The sequence below is a fragment of the Microtus pennsylvanicus genome, chromosome 3, assembly GCF_037038515.1.
Source record: "Microtus pennsylvanicus isolate mMicPen1 chromosome 3, mMicPen1.hap1, whole genome shotgun sequence".
Classification (NCBI taxonomy): domain Eukaryota; kingdom Metazoa; phylum Chordata; class Mammalia; order Rodentia; family Cricetidae; genus Microtus; species Microtus pennsylvanicus.
Window position 1 is genome coordinate 68814227 of NC_134581.1, and position 18608 is coordinate 68832834.

At 42.7% G+C, this 18608-nt stretch overlaps 1 protein-coding gene across 1 annotated transcript in view; it reads right to left on the reverse strand.

Annotated features, from left to right (window-relative positions):
• The window catches only part of Rdx (radixin), a 65636-nt gene extending 64659 nt beyond the window's left edge, over window positions 1-977 (reverse strand). The window contains exon 1 of the mRNA XM_075965914.1: window positions 957-977. The gene's annotated coding sequence lies outside the window, so the exon portion shown is untranslated. The remainder of the gene's footprint in view (window positions 1-956) is intronic.
• Between the last annotated feature and the right edge of the window lie 17631 nt (window positions 978-18608).

Below are 18608 nucleotides of genomic sequence, written 5' to 3' on the forward strand. Positions count from 1 at the left end.
GCGGGTGAGGCCGGGGCCCGAGCGCCAACGCCGCGGCCGCAGCGACGGCGTGTCTCCCTGCCCTCCCGGGGGGGGGGGGGGCGGGTGTGCTCCGCGCCACTGGTCGAGACGAACGGGCCTCAGCCGGGGGACGCGCTGCCGGGCCTTGGCGAAGGCTTCCCGAGGGACGAGGACGCCGCTGGCCGGCGGGAGCCCGAGTCCGAAGCCCGCAGTGAAGGAAGCGGAGCCGCCCGCCCGCCGCCTGCCCCCGCCCCGCCAGTGGAAACTTGAAACTCCCGCTGGTGCCAGGGAACTCACGGAGGGCGTTTCCAGCGCCCCCGAGGTGGAGCTGTTCCCAGGAGGAAGGGGGGGACCCGAGGAGCCGCTCCGGAGTGTAGTTGGGTGCTGAGCATCAGGATCCCAGGCTGGGGGGGGGGGGGATCTAGGCCCAGCAGTTACAACAAAAGAACATTAATTTTGTGCAGATTTTAACCAAATAGAAAAGCTGGGTGCTTTCAATTTTGCAGTGTTTTAAGTAATCTCAAAAAGCCAGTGGGCATGACCCTATAATGTGATCGGGTCTTTTTGTTGTTTATAGCAGGGATACTCCTTGGCAGATAGGCGTAGGTTAAGAAAAAGTTAGAAATAGGGCCCAAAGACCAGCCAAACCTAAATTATGCTACACTTGGAGAAAGTTCTCCCTCTGACCATAGTCTCATTGTAGTCCCCTCGCTAGCCTAGAGAGAGCGGCTGGTTGCTTCTGGGGGGGGGGGGGGTTCCTCTCCGTGCTGCTAACCCTGGGTGTTTTCTGCTGGGATTCAGAGTAACACTTGGTACGACTGTACAAACAACAACGACATAAATCTTACCACTCTGCCGCATTCCATTGAAGATGCTTTACTTAATGTAACTTTCGTAGACGAACTTTCAAAAAAAAACCTCTAGTTTACTTTTATAGAGCAAATAATTCCTCTTACCGGCTTTTGCTGAGAAAGTAGCTTTTCCGGGAACCCAGCACACACCTTCACCAGGCTTCCTCTTCAGTGAGTTACCACCACCGCCCTTAGAGACCTCACTAAACAATTAAAAAGCCTCCAGAGAGTCCAGGTTGATCTCAGAAGCCTTTAGATTGCAAATTCCTCAAGGATGGGGAGCAGGTGCGTGCTTTGTAACCAGACAGGTTCCTGAGGTTCTTGGATACCACCGGAGGAATACTTGCTGGCCCTCCTTCCACGGTGCGACAAAGGAACAGTAAAAATGGTATGCAAGTCCCTACGTAGAGCACAAATCAAACTAAAGTCTCTGGAACATTTTGCAGCTGAAAGTGGAGCGGTCAGCCTTGGTCACGTGTTCAGAACGGTGTGAAGCGCTTTCTCATGACTGCCTTGTCTAATGATTACGACATCCTGGGCTCAGGGTGAAAGCTCTTATTGACTTTAAAATAAGCTAATGAGTAAAGGGGAGCCTCTGAAGAGGTGTTTGTCAATGCAGCCTTCCTGGGAAATGGCAGAGCCAAGACTTAAACCCGAACGCAGGAGCCTTGAGCCTATCCTATGCTCTGCAGAAACAAATCCAGGCCGTTGTAGCATTTCAGCTGGCTATCATAGCTGTAAATATTTAAGTAAAAGATTGTATTCAAGCTGGGAAGATAAAAAGGGTACTCCCAAATGCTGAGTGGGAATGTAAACTGAGACAAATTCTAGCAAACAATTTGGTGTGGTGATTCAGCCTTTAAGAGGGCTCATAACTCTTAGAACACATAATCCCACATTTGGGGTTCTTTCTGAAGGAAATAATCTGAAATAGAGCAAAAACTCCATCAAACATTACCACATATTAAACAGAAACATGCCGTTTTAGTTCGTTCTTCACATCAAATATTAGCACTTTTAAATGAAATATTGAATATTTGATCTAAATATCCCAAAACTTCAATTTCGTGATGTTGGCATGTGTATTCGCCTGGTGCTGAGCCTTTGCTGAACAGGTGCTCACCCCTGAAAGTTCAGTGTGAGGGAAAGAGCCACACAGATTTCCTAAAACACTCCTGTTGTTCTGGAAAGATGCTTGGTGTTAGCTAATAGTTACCGATATACTTTTAAATAGCAAATAAGATATTTTAAAATCATAGAAAAGTGACTAACACCTTTAATCCCAGCACGCAGGAGGTAGTAGCAGGCAGATCTCTGTGAGTTAGAGGCAAGCATGGTCTACAAAGTGAGTTCCAGGACAGCCAGAGCTACATAGTGATACCTTATCTCTAAAAAAAAATTATTACCAAAATCTCTACACTACACTCTTATTGGACTTCACCACAGTGTGTTGGCTTATTCTAATTTTCTAATTTTTGGAATTCCACTGCTAGTTGTAAAAGCATTGATCTTACTAACACACATAAAAGTACTTCCTGAAATGAAGAAAATTAATTTTTTTACAAAAATAATTTATAAATAATTTTTTTTGAAGCTAGGCTATAAGCCCTTGCTAGTTTATAAGGCTGGCCCTCTGTTTGGGTAAGGAAGAAAGCAAACAGTGCTGTGTGTTATGACAGTAATAAAGGTCCACACACAGCAGCTAGGGAGATAGGAGAGAGCAATCAAGTCTGCCCAGAGAAGAGAACACTGCAGGAGCAGGGGCTGAGAGGAGAGTGGAGTGGAGACATTTCCTCAGAGAAGCCAGGAAAGGCAGCAGCTCTGGGTGCTGAGAATCAATGTGTGGTTGAAACCCAGGGGCCTCAGAAAGGTAAGTGGGGCAGTGAAGAGTTTTCCCCTGCTTAAGACTTAGGCATTGAAGAAAGGAGTGCCAGGTGGGATGACCAACCAACATCTGATTGGATTTAAGGCCCACACCCTGAGATGGAACCCAACCCCAACTCTGCTTGGGTGGCAAGAACGAGACACCAAAAAGCTAGTGACCTAGGGAGAAAAAAAAAAAACAATACTACTGTTCTGCTAAGGGAACAAAAATAAAATGACTCCTAACACTTAGTGCTGCACTCATAGATAGATCAGTGACCTGCTTAGCCTTCAGCAGAGAGGGCTCCTCCTCCTGTAGGCAGGAACAAATTCAGAGACCCACACAGCAAGACAATGTGCAGACAGTGAGAGTCCTAAATGGGGTGAGCCCTTCCCTCAGAGCTCAGGGAACCCTGTGGAAGAGAAGATTGTAAGAGCCGGAGGCCATGGAAGACACCAAGGAAACAAGGCCTTCTAGACATAGCAAGATGGACACACAGAGACTGTGGCAGTGTGCCCAGGACCTGGACAGGTATGCATCAGATAGGGTCCAGCACTGAGAGGAGAAGTAGTCACAAACCCCCATCTTCAACTGCCTTCAACTGATAACCACCCACAAATGAAAAACTAGTTCTCTCCAACAGATCTCACTGAGAACGCAAAGCACCCTTAAGGGCAGGCCCCATGTCTAGAAGTAGATGGCCAACAAAAACAAGGTCAACGGCATCTTTGAGGTTCTTAATCTCATGCTTTCTTGCTGTTGTTTAACCTTACAGATCCCCTTGTATATATTATGGCTTTCAGTTTTGTGTTTTTATGGGATTCCTGTGTATAAGAGTGCATGTGTATTTCTGTAACTATATGTGTTTCTTGTAGTTTTTTTAAGGGCTCTTCTTTTCACTTTGTTCTATTCCAGTTTGTTTTGTTTTGTTTTAATATTATTCTTTAGATGCCTGTCTGTTTTTTAATGAGACACCGGGAAGGTGTGGATTCTTGTGGGAGGTGCTGTGCAACTCCTTCAGCCAATAGTCTTTTATAATAAATGCCAACAGGAAGGGATTTAGAGAGGATCTCAGAGAAGTTATAGTGAGAAAACAGTAATCAGAATATATTGTATAAAAGATTATTTTCAATAAAATTAAAATAGAGGAGGAAAGAGGAATAATATGATTCAGTTTATATTTTAGTAAGACACCTGACAACAATGCAGATTGCATGGTTCTGTTACAGTGGGCAATGAATTTACAAGGAACACCTTAGATAATTTGGCTACAAAGCCCTCCATGGGAAGGCAGGACGGGCTAAGCTTGGGAGATGGTGGGGATGCAGAAGGCAGTCAGGATTTGTTAAGAGAGTTGGGGACAGACTGAAGAGAAGGACGAATGCGGTGGTGCTTTCAGGATTTCTTCTGTGTTTCCAGAGGGCAAACAGGAACATAGAGAGATGCTTTTGCCACTCCCCAGAGAGGGGCCATACTGGCTGGTCTTTGTCAGCTTGACACAAACTAGGAAGAGGGACCCTCAACTGAGAAAACAGCTCTGTCATTTTGGCCTGTAGACACATTTTGGGCCATTTTCTTGACTACTGACTGGTTGGTGTGGAAGGCCCATCCCACTTTATATGCTACCATTCTGGTCCTGGGTAGAATGGAGCAGGACCCATATGGCTTGTTCTTTGTTTCTATCATAATCTAAAGGAAAACACTCCTAGGATCCAGGGCCCTTGATGTCTTGTCACCAGTTCAGAAGGATGTCTTCAAATTCCTTGCAATTGGGACCCACTGAAATGCTGTTTTACTTAATATCCATTGTCAACCTGTTGTAGTGAACACATAGGACATTAGTGAGGTATACCTCTGAGTATATCGCAAGGGCCTTTCCAGAATGACTTTACTAAGAGGAGAAGATCTTCCCTGAATGTGGGTGGCAATATCCCATGTGCTAGAATCCTGAACTGGATAAAGAGAAAGGGAGATGACTGAGCAGTGGTGGTGCACACCTTTAATCCTAGCACTTGGGAGGTAGAGGTAGGAAGATCTCTGTTAGTTGGAAGTTAGCCTGGTCTACAGAATGAGTTCCAGGAATGTCAGGGCTACTCAAAGAAACCCTGTCTCAAAAAACTTGGTAGATAGATAGGTAGGTAGATAGATAGATAACAGACAGATCTGCTATGAAACCCCTATGATCCCTATGACAAGGTCATACATAACCCACAGGTTGAGAACCACTGAGATGTGAGGGGTGTGGTCTCATGCTCTTGTCATAGTGCCTTCCCTGTAATAACAGACTACATCTTCACATTATGAGCCAGAATACACCCTTCCTTCCTCCCTAGTGGCTTCTTGTAGGTTGAAAATTGGGACACAGGCAGGTGGCACTCAACTTTGATTCCAGATGGCAACAAGACAGGTAAAGCTGTCTACATTGTAACTCTGAAAAGGATCCTAGCAAAGCTTTTGTTTCCACCAGAAGCCCCGCTGGCATCAGTGTCATGTCCTATAGGAATCCTTGATGTGCTAAAGTTTGTCTCTGGCACTCCTAACTCACTAACCAGATCTGGGAAGTCGATGGTGACAGACCCCCAAAATGACCACCAGCCTCTCCCAGCACCGTATCAACCTGCCTACCATTGCTCTGTGTGGCACAGACTCCCTCCTGTGCTATATGGCTATCATCATCACTCTGTGCAGCACAAGGGGGCTCACTCACTCTCGAGGTGGGATGTGGTTGCCCAGCTCTTGAAGCTCTATGCACGTGCAGCACCATCTCCAAGACTGCGTATGGTCCTGCCTGATCTCTCCTTCTATGGAGACGAACAGCAGGAACTTCAGCAAGGATGGACTGTGCTGACTCCTGATTCACTGGTGCCTCGCTGTGCTGACTAGTCTATAGGCACACATGATTTCTATGCCTACCAGCACATCCCCACTGAAAACTGGATCTCCAAAGAATAGTCTGCAGCCCCCACTGCTGAAGCCACTGGATGGTAGGACCCAGCACCGAGAAGGCTCACGTTGCTCTTGTGCTGACACTTAAGTGGAAAGAAGAGTGTCGGAAAATAAACAGTTCCTGATAGGTAAACACCGAGCGATCAAAACAATCAGGCAGGTTGGGAATATGCTGGGTTTTAATAGCTATGGAGAATCTAGGAATAATGTATATTCAATAACTGGACATAGATGAGCTATACAAAACTGTGACAAATGAGAATAAAGCAGTGGGACAGCCAGGCATGACATCACAGACCTGTAATCTCAGCACTCAAGAAGGACCAGGCGTTCAAGGCCAGCTGGGACTACATGAGAGTCTATTTTAAAAGACTAAATAACAATGAAAAACAAAAATGAAAAAATGCTTGCTAAATAAATACACATAGATATACTAAAGCAGGTCTTTACTCCACCTATTTGGAAAATATAGTTTTGTCCAAGCCAAGCCAAGAATTTTAACAACAATATTAGATAGCTAGTAGGAGCATTTTTATATGGAAAAACTTTAAAATGGTTTTTCATTAAAAATTATCCATTTTTTTAAAAAGCTGTAACTGCAGAAATATTGCTAGTTTTAAAGTCTGCAATAGAACCCAGCTAAGAGAATTTGCATTGTGAGCAATGGCTCTCACTACTCACATTGTCAGGCATGTTTAAGCACACATACTCAATGTATTAAACATAATAGCCCTCAATAAACTCAGACAAAGTAAAGAAAACTATCTTATCGCTGATGCTGTGTGCTGAGTAAGCCACACAAAGTTAATTGCTGATATGCGCTATAAAATTTCAGTACAGTCAATAGAAGTTCGAGGGTTAATGTGCCCAAGGAAGAGTCAGGAAACCAGAGGTCTATTCCTACCTTCATTTTCTCCCTATCTTAGGATCAAATTACTTAAGTACATAATTCATGTGTTCACAGATATGAGCATATTAGATCAACAAAGACAAGGTAAAAGTTAGGACTTAATCCTCTCCATGTATATAGTAAAGGCAATTTAGTTTGTGATAAATGGCAATAAAATTTCAGAAGTAAGTAATAAGTGGAGTGGAAAGAGTCTAAGCCTGGCTTTATTCCCAGTTCTTACCAACAAGTTACAAAGTGCCCTTGACAGAGTGTACGGACAGTTCTGTAACCTACTGGGAATGTTAGAGAAAGAAAGCACTGGGCCTTTCCCACATATTGTTTAAAAACAGTGCAGAAGCTTCAGGTCTGAAAAAGGTGTCAAAGAGCACCAATCTCATCTCCAGTAGTATTGGCCAATGGTCATCTCAGCAGCTGTGAGAACTGAGTGTTGCTGTTGCTGAGTGGGATTGTGTGTGCCCACATGTGTACTTAGATTTCCCGTTCACGGAGTGAGACAGCTGGACTGGAATAGCAGCAAGCTTTCTTCGAGGTTTAGAATTCTCCAGCTCTCACCCAGACACATATAAAATGGTTGGTTTTCATATAAACAGTGTAATTTACAGAATGCATTCCATACTTTTCTAAAACATGTAAACATGTGCATGCACAGAGCCTCCCTCCATAAAAATCTTGTAATTGGAGCCCGGAAGAGTGACTGGTTTGTAACTCAATCAGCTTTGTGCGTTATTACACTTTCCTTCCCTTATGGGAGGAGGGAGAACGAGAGATTTAAGTGACGAAATAATCCCCCTGGTTGTTGGCGCGGAGTATTCTCAACAGCTACCGTTTTGGTTTCCTTCCATTTGTTTGATTCTTTACAACAGCACTGTTTACTACTGAGCAAGGGTGCTCAGCACTTGATGAAGTGCCAGGTACAGAAGATCAGAGCTTTAATGTGATGTTTTCAAATATGTCGTGGAGAGAAGGAAGGTTCCGTGTAGGAGCACATGCTGCTCTTCCAGAGGACCTGAGTTTGGTGTCCAGTACCCATGCTAGATATCTAACCACCTACTATTCCAGCTCCAGGGATCCAACGCTCTGCTGACCTCTGCATTAGTAGGCACATGCATATACACACATGGCCACACACGGACATAAAAATGTAAAATCTATCCACATATTATTCGATGCTTTTATCTTTAGCAAATGGAGCCTCCCCCCAAGTGGGCTGTGTTTGGTGACTTATGGTGACAAATGGACTAGAATCGACAGTGTGTGCCGTGATCTGACAGAGCCCTGTGGCCTCAGTCATGTGGTAAAATGTGACTGCCAACATAACAGTATTAAGAAATGGAGCTTTATGCTGGCTGGTGGTGGCACATGCCTTTAATTCCAGCACTTGGAAGGCAGAGGCAGGCAGAGGCAGGCAGATCTCTGTGAGCTCAAGGTCAGCCTGGTCTGCACAGGTAGTTCCAGGACAGCCAGGGCTACACAAAAACAAAAAAAGAAAACAAAAAAAAAAAACTAAAAAAGAAATGGAACTTTAAGAAATGATTGGGCCATAAGTGAGCTGCTCCCTTGAACTGAATTGATATCCTTAGAAGAGAGCTTCTACCGTGTTTGTCCTTTTTCCCTTCTACCCTCTGCCATGGGAGGGCACATAGTTACAGGGCCCCATCTTTGAAGCAGAAAGAGCCAGTTCTTCCCATACACCAAATCTGCTGTTGCCCTGATATAGGAGTCTGTCCCCAGCCTCCAAAATGGTGAGACATACATTAGTTATAAATTGCCTACTAATTTTAATCAGCTTTCTGCCGGTGTGATGAAGTGCCTGAGGCAGTTAACTCACACAGAGAGGCTTTCTGTTGACACACAGCTTTTGAGGCTCCAGTAAAAAATAAAGTGGCCTCAGTGGGGACCCAGGGTCTTGCATATGCAGCCATAGAAACAGGCTGTTCAGAAGAATGTCAATCGGTGTCAGCCAAGATGTCAAATGACTACAGCCCCTACTCCCAGCCTGAGCGCCACCCCAAGAAAAACCTGAACCAGAACTGCCCGGCTGTCCTGCTCCGGAATTCCTGACCTATAGAAACTGTGAGGCCTTCAGTCATTGTTTGGGGTATATTTTTATGTGACAACAGATTACTAACACATTTACCTATAGGGAATTCTCACTCATGTTAGGCCACTCCTTAGTTGTGAAAAATGACTGAATTATATAACGTACTCCAGAAGCAGATGAGACTTCAATGAAAAATTCATCCTCATCTTGCAGAAAAGGAAACTAAGACCCCTGAGGGGGACTTACTCAAGTCTACCCTTCCTCTCTAACTCAGAGCAGGCCTCAAGATTTGTCCTTAACACCCCATCTACACCCGGACGCCACACAACCCATTTCTCAGTCCTGATGGTCTGTGCTCCTGTCTTTCTGTCTACATATCTCCCATCCGCGCCTATTCCGACTCCATTAATCACGGCCTGTTTTTACATGTCCGCTCGTGTCCCCTTCAGTTCTCATTTCTGCATCCACAGTTAATTTGTTAAAACACATTTATGATGACCTCACATCTCTGCTCCCTCCAGAGCCATTTGTAGATGTTGTCGCCTTTGATTTGTGTTTGCTCTCCTAGCTCAAGTCACCCTGGCCTTCTGTAATTATTAGATTACATCTACTTCCACTCCCAGGCAGCCAGCATCTTCCACCTCTCTCTGCCCCATTCACCTTACTGAATTTGTCCTCCAGATATGAATCATAACTTAGGCTGTGCTAAGTGCCCTTGTATGAACCCATGCACCCCTCCTTTATAATACTAAACATCAGCTGCACTGTTCTTAAAAAGCTAACTGGCTACTAGACTGTGAGTGTGTAGTCACATGACACACAGTAAAGGCTACTGCAGCTTGTAGCGTGTGTTCATTTGGGTTGAGAACATGTGGCTTAGGCCAGACTGCTGACTAGCAAGGGTTGTGTTTGTTTTTGCTGTGCTAGTCTTTAAGAGTCGGAGTTGATGTAAAGACCAAAACCTTGACTCTTAGACCTTCATTCCAAATCCACAGCTACCATATAAATCCTACTTGATGCTATTTGTTTTGTCTTACATGATCCTCATTTTATTCATACAGAAAGCTGATTTCTTGTTTGAATAGATACCAACCTATGGTTTTTTTTCTTTTCTCAGAATGATGTCCAGATATGGTGGCTTGAATAATGACTCGCAGAAGCTCATATGTTTGAATGCTTAGTCATCAGGGAGTGACACTATTTGAGAAGGACTAGGAGGTGTGGCCTTGTTCAGTGACACGTGTCAGTAGGGTGGACGCTGAGGTTTCAAAAGCCCATGCCAGGCTTGCCACTGTCCCCCAGCCTGCAGATCAGGATGTAACTCTCAACTTCTCCAGTGCCTACCTACATGCTGTCATGCTACCCACCATGATGGCCATGGGCTAAAGCTCTGAAACTGTAAACCAGTCTCCAATTAAACACGTTAGTAGAAGTTGTTTGGTCATAATGTCTCTCCATAGCAGTAGAACAGCAATGGACACCCGGTAAGCAGTCTAGAGCTCGACCTACCTGCTCCATTGTCAAAGCTATCTGTTTCACCTCCTTCGCACTCTTCTGCCCTCAACACGGGCCTTCCATCTCAAGGCTAAAGATAGTTGCTCTAGCTCCTGCCATTCTTAAAGCCAGCAAATGAGAGATATAGATAGTAGATAGATAGATAGATAGATAGATAGATAGATAGATAGATAGATACTGAAACTCATTCTTTTCAGGATATTTCTGAGATTATTTCCCTCTATCTACTATGTGTACGTTTATTCATATATCATATTATTGTAAATATATTCTTTATTGGTTTTAACTTTATAATATAAATATATTATGTATTCATTTTTTAAAAGATTTATTTATTTATTTATTTATTATGTATACAGCATTCTGCCTCGATGTATGCCCGCACGCCAGAGGAAGGCGCCAGATCTCAGTACAGATGTTTGTGAGCCACCATGTGGTTGCTGGGAATTGAACTCAGGACCTTTGGAAGAGCAGCCAGTACTCTTAACCTCTGAGCCATCTCTCCAGCCCCCTATTATGTATTCATTTTAACTTAGTTCTAGGACCAAATGTAACTACAAATCAGATTAGTATTGTATAAATATTTCTTCTTGTTTGCTTGTAGGTTTTTTGTTATCATTTGATCAATTGATAGATTGATTTGTTGTTGTTGTTGTTGTTGTTGTTTTAGGTAGGGTCTTGATCACTGGCGTAGGCTGGCTCAAACTTTCAACCTTCTTGCTCCAATATCTGAATTCCTGGGATTATAGACATGTATTGCCTTGTCTTATCTGAGAATGTGAGTCTTCACTCTGGATGGTCATGTACTTAGTTAGCTATTTGTTGTATATGGGGGCAGGGGATTTGCATATGCGTGTGGAGGCCAGAGAAAAATCTTAGGTATCATTCTTCAGAAGTCATCTACTTTTAAAAAAAAACAAACAACAACAACAACAAAAAAAACCAGGATCTCTCACTGTCCTGAAACTCAACAGTTAGACTAGCTAGGCTGGCTGGCCCACAAGCCCCAGAGATCCTCCTGTCTTCAACTCCCAAGCCCTGGAATTACAAGCATGCATCACCACCCCGGGGCTCTTCACGTGGGCTCTAGGAATAGAACTCAGGTACTCATGCACTGTACCAACTGAGACATCCTCCCAACTGAAAAAGGCCATCTCTTATAGATGGTAGGGAAATAGCTATGATAAATATATTAATCTGCAGAGTCTGAAGTTTGCATACTGGTATTTATTTAGCAGGAAGTTAAAAGCCAGGGAAACAGGAATGAATGAGATAGGGGGTATTGAAAGAAAGAGCCAATGCTCAGTTCTTTACTGAGCTGGCTATCGTTTGAGCCACACACAATTGGCAGCTTGACTTTAAAGGGCAGTTCTCAGTACTGTGCATGGTCATATCTTAGACGAGTTTGTCCACATGAAGAACACGGAGAAAGTCTTCCGCTTCTCCCATCTGCTATCAGTGAAGGTTACCCTACCAGCTGTTCAGTCCTCGACATTCCAGTTGGGCAGACATGGACGCTGAAAACATCCCGTGGCATCTCCCCAGGATCCACAGGGCAGCCTCAGAGAAGGAGTCAGTCAGGGTGTGGCACGCATACGAGGAGGATCAGCATCATATGGCATCTCCATGAAGTCTAAGTGCAGACAGAACTGGTTCACTGCCGGGGCAGCAGTGGAAGAGACAACAAGAGGCTGAAGCCCTGAACTAGAAGAGACTAGAAGATACAAAGCGGCACCTCAGAGGCACTGGCAATGGGATATCCTACCATCTCTACCACACCACTCCCAATCCAGGTTCATCTCACTGCAAAGTCAGTGTGTAAGACCCTGCATCCTCTGCCCTGCCCAGCACCTAAGACATGTACACAATGAATTAATTAGTAACAAGGACCATAGTAGAATTTAGCATCCACCCGCTCTCACTCCGAGGGAGTAAGTCATCATAATTAGAGTGTGAAATGCCCCTCACACGCTCATGGATTTCGAGTTGACTGGGACTTGGCCGTCAGTTGATGGACTTTGGGGAAAACAATTGAATCCTGAGGGTTTTAATCCATGGATTTATCTATTGGTGGGGTTATAATACAGTGATATTGTTTGGAGGTAAAAGGTAGGTGGTAGGGCCTAGTTAGAGAAAGGTCACTGAAGGAGTGCCCCAGAGAGAAGATATATCTTGTCGTTAATGCTGTCTTCTTCCTCTTGGCTTCCTGGCCACCATGAGACAAACAGCCTTCTCCTCTCCTCACTCTGTCACCAAGATGTCTTCCTTCCCTAAGGCCCAAAGTAATAGAGCCAGCTACTGATGGGCTGAAACCTCTGAAGCCACGAACCAAAACAAGTCTTGTCTCCTTTTCAGTCATTCTCTTAGGCATTTGTGGGAAAAGGAGGAGGCCCTGAGTGAGTCTGTGCTGTTGATATGGTCACGGTCATGTCAAGGACCCATTCTGTGCTGTTGACATGAGCACAGCCATGTCAAGGACCCCATAGCCTCGCACTGTTGACATGGGCACGGCCATGTCAAAGACCCCATAGCCTCAAGCTCAGGGAAAATGGCAAAGCCTTCCCCTCTGGTCCATGTGTGGGTAGTGTGTGCAGAAAATGTCCACCATAGCTTCGCCCCCACCAGATATTTACTGTCTGAAGACTGCTGTCCTTCAGAGACTGCTAACCCTGTCCTTTTTTATCTAACTGTATACCATAAACTCTGCCCCCTGTTTGTCTGAAAGTAATAAGCCCATCTCCTTGTTCAGATGTATGCAGTAGCCTCTGCTCTGTTCAACTGTATATAATAAACACTCTGAGCCTCATAGGTGCTGAGGTTTCTCCATCCAAGAGCCCAGACGACATGATCCTAGCCTGTCTGTGTTTGTCTTTTTTTTTCATTCCTGTGCCACCCTGTTGTCTGAGATTTCTATCCTGCCTGATCCTGCAGCCATGCAGCCTCAAAGAAACACACGGAGGTCTACATTTATTATAAGCTGGTTGGCCTATTAGCTCAGGCTTCTTATTAACTCTTACATCTTAAAGTTGCCAGCTATAATTCTTGTCTGTGTTAGCCACATGGCTTGGTACCTTTATCAGCAAGGCAGTCTCACCTTGCTTCCTCTGTGTCTGGATTATGACTGCAGACTCAGCCTTTCCTCTTTCCAGAATTCTCCTATTCTGGTCACCCTACCTCTACTTCCAGCCTGGTGGCCCTATCTATACTTCCTGCCTGGCTACTGGCCAATCAGCGCTTTATTAAAGCAATACAACTGATAAATCTTTACAGGGTAAAAATATCATTGTCCCACAGCACCCACCCCATCATCTCCATTCCTGGTGCTGAACAAAAGGCCAGGAGGTATTTGTCATAGAAGTATTGAATCTAATATATGTATTGCCTGACTCATAAGTGGCTTTTTATTTAATCTTCATGATAAACCCCATTGGGAAATACTATTCTGTTCCTCCTCTCTTCCTTCCTCCCTCTTTTTTCTTTCCTTCATTTCTTCATTTATCTATTTGTTAGGAAACAAATAGAGATACTACCATGGCTGGTATTCAGGAGCCCAGGATGTAAAGTCAGGCTAATACATATTTTAGAGCTTGCATGGTTGCTGAGATGAGGATTAATAATGAAAACACTGTAAAATCTGTGAGGATATGAAGATACTTGGGGGAAAGGAAATTTTCTTAAAGAACACATCAGGATCTGATGGATATTCTCTGCAGAGTATGCCATTTGTTCCCATCTGCAAATTAGCAATGCCTTCAGCAGAACCAGTCTCTCTTAATGGACTCCTGAAGACATCTTTTGTTCCTAAGCTTCTCCTCCTAAAGGGTTCACATCTCACCCTGCTTTTCTTCTTGTATGATTACCCTTGGCTCCACCCATGCACACACTTGGGAATAACAATGTCATTATTTTCTCCTTCCTTCCCTTGTTCCTATAACAGAAAATGACCCTATTTAGGTATTGCTAGGGAATTTCAGAGATTACAAAACAGAAAAGTTATGGAGGACTTAAATAACAGACATTTCAAAGGTATACGTAGCTAAAAGGCTCAGGCGACTCCTTGCACATTCTCATTTTCTTGGAATGTTGACTACATCCGTCTTGCTGAGATTTCCATTTTTCTCTGGCCCGTCATTTTGGTAAAAATGAGATCTGGGCAATCTAGTTCGTTGATCTCATATTTTCTCTCTGACTGGAACCTCTGATGTTTGCTTCATCTGGGAAGAAAGATACCATTCTTCCATCCTACCAATGTCTGAAATGAGCAGAAGAACAAAGGAGAGGGAATAGAGGAACTGGCTCACGTGTGGTTTGTTTAAATTTCAGGGAAACCTAGATTGCTCATCTTCACATTCGTTTCTTCATGTAGAAGAACCCCATCAAAAGCTATTCTGAGAGTAGGCTCTAAAGTCAAATGCTTTCTCCCTTGCTGGAGTTCTTTTATTCTCTACTTTTTTGTTTTCATTCTAAGGTAATCATTCATGCATGCATGCATACATACATACATCAAACTAAATAAACACAACACCAAATACCATCAAAGATATTAGAGCGAAGTAAAATGCTTGCGCTTATCCTTCATACCGCTGTCGTTACAATGTGTTTTTAATCTACTGCAATATCCAATGTGTTTTACATCATTTTCTAAATCACAACTGAGATCATTCCTCCCTGAGCAATTCCTGTTGACCTCATCCATTATATATTTACTTACTCTTTGGCCTCAAGCACTGTGACTTTTATCTGCTTCTTCTCTGTTTTCTTTCTGAATGCTCTACTGAAATCTGGTCTCACACTGTGCTTATGGACCTTGACCCTCCCTGATTTGTCCTGAGAGCCCAAGGCCCTCCAGCCTCTCAGACTCCCTGAGACTGAATCATTCTTTGGGTTTAGACCAATGGGGACAAATAAACCATTTGACATGAAGTCAGAATTATCAACTAAAACCCAGAGGACTGAGAATTCTTTACACGCATGAAGATATATGTGACCTGTGTCTCAGTTTTGTCCCTGATAGGACACAATTTAAAACAAGAAAATCTAGACTGAAGACAGAGTGACTCTTCCCAGTTTTAACCATTCCTAGCACATGAGGTCATCCTTGACAATTGTAGCTGGGAAACGATCATTTCTTACCAGACCACAGTTTCTAGTAGGGCCCGATATTAAAACATTAAGCTAAAAAAATGCACTAATCATTCCACAAGCTGTCTTTTTTTTTCCACAAAAAAATTTACTTGTGAAATGACATCAGTGAGTATTTATGATAGAGAATCTATATATACCAAAAGAAAAAGACATGATTAACATGCTTGCAAGAATAACAAAGAAATGACATACAGTTTAATGCAATGTTAATGAATGTGGCACCACATGTCAAGTTAAGGTGATGCCCTGGGGGCTGGAGAGATAGCTCAATAGTTCAGAGCATTTGCTCGTGCAGAGGACTCAAGCTCAGTTTCCAGTACCCATATTGGGTAACTCAGAATCCTCTGCAACTTCCAGGAATCTGACTTCCTCTTCTGGTCTAAGTGGGTACCAGGTATACGAACGGGGGTACATGTGTACGAGCAGGCAAACACTCATAAACATACATACACACAGACGAAACACTCATAGAATAAAAACAAATCTTTTAAAAAGATGATGCATGGCTTATTTTTCTTTAAAACTAACTCATACCTTTTAAATAAAACATATCAAAATAATAATCTTGTTGAAAGAATTCCCTTGTTATATTGAACAGAGCAGGAAATGGTGTTAACATTTCAAAGCTCGTTAGCAGGGTAGTAGTGGTGCACACTTTTAATTCCAGTACTCAGGAAGCTGGAGCAGGAGGATTTCAAGTTCCAGATTAGCCTGGGCTACATAGCCACAACTTATGTTAAATTAATTAAGTAATTAAAGGCTCCAATACTTAAATCGTTTGGAGAATGAAATGAGATACTCTCTCTCATATACTAAAATATTTTTAAGAAAACCAATTTGATACTATACATCAGGATTCCTAAATACATTCATAGTCTCTGATCATATACCCATTTCTAACAATACCAAAAAATAAGAACGCAGTTTGACATAACCGCTAAAATATTCTACACTAATATGATAACGGTTCATTGACTCCCCAGAACAGCTTAGATATCCTCAATTCAGAAATTCTTAATAAAGGCAGGTAGAAAGCTCAGTGAGTAAAAGCGCTTGCCTCCAAGATGGACTGCCTGAGTTCAATCCCCAGAGTGTATCTGGTGGAGGGCGAGAGAACAGTTTCTAAAACTTGACCTCTGATCTCCACCCAGGCAGCATGGCAAACATGCTCTCACATGTATGAATACCCACGAATGAGTAAATGTAATAAAACATTCAAACTTATAACAAGTGTTAAGTGAATTAGAATATACAGTGTCCAGTTGTACCCGGTGTCTGTGCTTTCCACAGCTGTAGATTCAACCTAGTATGGAAAATATCTGAGGGGAAAATCTGCGTCTATACTAACCTTGTACAGCGTAACATACAGTTAACATAGAGTGTAACAACTGATTGTACAGCATTAGGTACTCTAAGTAATCTAGAGATGATTTAAAGTATTCAGGATTATGTGTGTAGATTATATGCAAGTGCTATTAACTGGTCCCATGGAAGGCACTGGAGCAGTAGCAGATCTGAGTATCACAGGACACGTCCCGAAACTGACCCAACCTTCTGTGGATATGAGAGGTAACAGCATAGTATAATAGCGTACATAATAAACAATATGACTTTATATGAAAAGGAGTATTGTATTTTTAAAGACTAATTTTGTATTAAACAATCATTTTATAATCTTGAATCACAATACAAAATAATCAAAATAATATTGTCTTATAATCCCATTTTACAAAATTCTATGTTTTACATAGAAAGGTCTGAAAACAAAAATAGAAACTCATATTTTTGAGTGATAAGAAACACAGTATAACATTTTTTCTTCATATTTTCTAAAATAGCTTTTAATATGAAATATTATTAAATCGCCTTACTGCTTTAAACATTATTTCAACTTAAGCACTTTATTTTTGAGATGTTTGTCCAAGTAAGTGCAAATGCTAATTGTTAACAGTTCATACTTCTTGAACACAGGGGTTGTCTTCCCTTGCTGAATTAAGCTAGCCTTTCTCTGTTGTTGTATTTTATGTATAAAATCTGATGAATTCTGACATATTTACATAACACTTATGGAAATATCACCACAATACACATAAATAATACATCCACTAGCTAGAAAAGATTTTTGTGCCCTTTATAATACGTTGCCTTTCCTTCTTTGCACCCCAGATTCAGGCAGGCACAACTGACCTGGTATTGTTGGGGGTTTTGAAGGCTTTCACTGTGGTCCAGGCGGATCTAGAACTCTAGAATCAAGTGATTCCCAAGTGCTGGGGCCACAGGCGCAGGTCAGCATGCTCCGCTCCAGTCTTTGCTTTATTTGTGATAGACTATGGCATCTGTGTGTGTGTGTGTGTGTGTGTGTGTGTGTGTGTGTGTGTGTGCGTGTGCGTGTGTGTGGTGTAGGCGTGTGGGGTGGTGGGTGGAGGGGTTGGGGAGTATGAGTATAGGTGTGTGTGTGTGTGTGTGTGTGTGTGTGGTGTAGGCGTGTGGGGTGGGTGGAGGGGTTGGGGAGTATGAGTATAGGTGTGTGTGTGTGTGTGGCATGACTCCCATGCTTGAGCCTCTAGGGACTGGGCCCAGGACCATTCATTCATATGCCAGGCATGGACACTACCACTGATCTATGCTAGCCTGACCTGATCTCTTTTCTTTTCTTTTCTCTTCTCTTCTCTTCTCTCCTCTCCTCTCCTCTCCTCTCCTCTCCTCTCCTCTCCTCTCCTCTTCTCTTTTCTCAGACAGGTCTGGCTATGTAGTACTCTATATGACTTTAAATCCCCCCTCCCCGCGCCATTTGTTGAAAGACATTTCTTTCTCCCAGTGAGTTGCATTCGTTCCTTTGTGGAAAGTTACTCGGATCCATTTCTTGTTTTATTCTTTGATTCCATTGATCTGAATGTGTATTTTATGCCTCTTCCACACAACTTTAATACTCTTGATTTGGAATTAATTTTAAAACCAAGTAATTATGCCTATTAGCTTTGTTCTTTATTTTCCAAAGGTTTTGACTATTCTAGACACTTTGCATTTTCATGAGTCTTAGAACATGCTTATTACCACAGGGGTGCGGGGAAGACCTGTAAGGTCTTGATTAGGGTTTAATTAAGTAAGTATGTTAATTAACAATATTGCTTTTTAACTGCTAGCAAACTGCTTATCTCCATTAATTCAAGTAATTCTTTAAATTTTTTCAATCATATTTTATAGTTCTAAGCATGCAAGATGTAACATATTTGGATAAATTTATCTCGATAAATAAATTAAAACATAAATAACAATTAAAATTTTATTTTTTTCATTTTACTGATGTGCATTGGTGGTTTTGTCTGCGTTGGTCTG